Source organism: Crocodylus porosus, unplaced genomic scaffold, assembly GCF_001723895.1.
Source record: "Crocodylus porosus isolate Cpor-Errol unplaced genomic scaffold, CroPor_comp1, whole genome shotgun sequence".
Lineage (NCBI taxonomy): Eukaryota > Metazoa > Chordata > Crocodylia > Crocodylidae > Crocodylus > Crocodylus porosus.
In genome coordinates, this window is record NW_017728906.1 from 64,238,285 (window position 1) to 64,241,277 (window position 2,993).

The window sequence follows — 2,993 nt, forward strand, 5'->3', positions numbered from 1 at the left end:
TGAATTCCAGCAGGCGATGATTGCTGTCGCCCAGGTGGTCAAGCACCCTCAGACCCCTCGCCAGGTCATCACTTGTGGCCAGGACCAGGTCCAACAAGGCGCCTCCCCTGGTGGGGCTGTGGACCTCCTGGGTTAGATGGAGGTCCTGCATTCTGGGTAGAAACCTATGTGAGCAGTCACATCTCATTCCATATTTAGGCACCCATATCTGCAGCCTGATACAGTGCAGGCCACATAGCAAATCCCAGGAAAATTAGTTTTACTTTCAGATTGAAGCACATTACTTTAAGAACCCATTTAAGAAAATTTCAGCCATCAGTTTTCACATACTGTACATTTTTTAAGTAAGCAACTAAATCTATGTGTTTTGTATTTGTATTCTTGAAACTCTACTGCACCATTATACACTGATATATATCATGAATTTATAAGATACTGTTATCAAGCACTTCCCCAAGCACTACAATACCATCAGGATACAGTAAAAAAAATATGTATATGCATAAGACCACAGAATTAGGTCCAAAAAGACTATTGAAAAAGTTGCTTACAATGAAAAATAAACTTTTAGTACACTGGCCCTCCAACAAGACAACTTGTTTTGCATATTTTCTAAAAGCTCCAAACATGAGGACAGTGTGACTGGGACTACTCATCAGTAGGTATAGAGGAGGAGGTGTTGCTTCAGAACATTTTAATGCATCATGAGAAGTGCTGTGCTTGTAAGTAGAAAAATATATCAAAAAAGGACCAATTACGACTGCTCTGAAAGCAAGATATAACTTTTATCTACACATTTCTAAATGCAAGGCAGGCTGAAATAATATTTTAACACCAACCTTCAACATCATCTCCCATGTAATATTTAAACAGAAACCACAAATATTCAACATACCAGAGAAAAGGGAAATTCCTACGTACTGGGTACCTCTACACATGCGCTTTACTGTGGAGCTGGCTAATTAGCTTTGTAGTAAAGTGCCACTGTCTACATGTGCACCCATATTAGGGCACAGTAAATTAACTCTGTTGTAGGATAGTGTTGTCTGGGATAAGTACTATCCTACAGCAGAATAATTTACACCACCACAACACATGCAGACAGTGACTGGGGCTGGCTGGGGCACAAGTGCGCTGCAGTACTGGGGCTGCCTACTGCCTAGCCCTTGTACCCCAGCCAGTCCTGTTGCTCTGATATGGAGCTGTTGCACCCTGGCTAAAACTGCTGTGGTCCCAGGCACGTGTGTATACACTGCTCAAGAGAGCCACTGGCTCTGGTGGTATCTGCGCCAGAATTTATTGCTCCAGGCTAACCGTAATAGTAGATACACCCACTATGAATCTTTCAATTAATTTAAGAGCAGGGTCTTCACCATGCAAGTCAGAAACTCTGATTTCTCATACAAAGAGAACTACCTCCCACATATTCCCTACTCAAGTCTACATACATAATGAAAAAAAGGAGGAAAAAGCCTTTTTTTTTTTTTTTTTTAAACATTTGAACAGGTTCTAGGTTAACTTTATCTATCTACTTCAGAGTGAGCCCTTTTGTCACGGTGGGTGGCAAGACACTGGCTTGATGCACAGCTGGAGGCAAAAAACCCAGGATGTCAGGATATATAAATAATAAGACTCAGAGTAACACAGAAAAATGTCATTATGTATCTATTGTGCAATTTCACCCTGACTACTGGACACCCTAGCTCAAAAAGATATTGGAAAATTAAACAAGGTTTAGACAAGGGTAGAAAAAGTTATGGGGCATAGAAACACACTCCTGTAAAGAGAGAAAACACTGGGATTGTTTACCTTAGATGGGAGAGAAGTAGGGTATCATAATAAAAGTATGTAACATAAAGAGAAAGGAGAATTGAAGCATCAGTTATTCCTGTAATAGAAGCAAGAGGACCTTCTTGACATCAGCATCAGACAGTGCTCCCTTGGCCCTTCATTCCTGCTTCATGCATGCTGCCCACTGAAAAACTGTCATGTAGCCAACTATTAGAGTTCCTGTGAGCGTGCCCAAGCCTGACAGTAGTGTTGGCTGTACATTAAACAGTTATACTAATGCAGAGAATAAGTGTAGGAGTCATGTTTTCCCTTCAGTGCTCAGTGGCACATCTGACATGGTGTTTACAGGTAGGTCCTTAATCTAATTAAAAGGTAGCAAATTCTGAACGAATGAAAGGAAGCATTTTGTAACATAATGGAGAAACTAAGAAATTCATTGTTACAGGATGCCCTTGAGAAGAACAAGACTCAAAAATATACTGGATATTTACATGAATAAACAAGAATATCAGCTATAACATGTTTATGCTAACAAAGCTTGAAAGAGCTATTAAATTTCATACTTCAGAGATTAACTCAAAGTACCTACCACTAGGAAACTACCTACTCTGAGCAGATGATTAACTTCTCTGCCTAAATTCAAAGCTTCCCATGCCTTCTTTTCAAGCATCTGGCACTAGCTACTACAGGAGACAGAACTGGATGGGTCAGGAGGCTGATCCAGTGCAACAGTTCTTAATGGTCTTAAAACCCTGTTCAGTCCTTCACATGTTGTGGGATTAGTACCCAGCTCTCATTCACTTTTCTAATACTGCTTAGATTTCGCATGCCAACTTCCCTATTTTCACACTAAATGGTAGACTCTACTCCCCACTCCTAATAATGCTTATTACCAAACATTATTATTATTCCCAAACATTATACAATATATACAAAGAGACCACCAATTCATTTTTACAACATCTACCCAACATAAAAAGAAGAAATGGAACTGCATTTGCATGTTCACAGACCTGCATCTTCCCCATTGGTTTCTATTCCAACCAGGAAAACAAAAACAGCAGACTCTCCCTCTGCCTGAAGAAGAGTGTGTGTGTCCTAAAGCTTGCAAAGAACAATTTTTCCAACTACTTAGTTGGTCTAATAAAAGATATCACATTTACCCAAATGTAAGGAGAGTGAGCAGAAAGGAAGCTACTGAG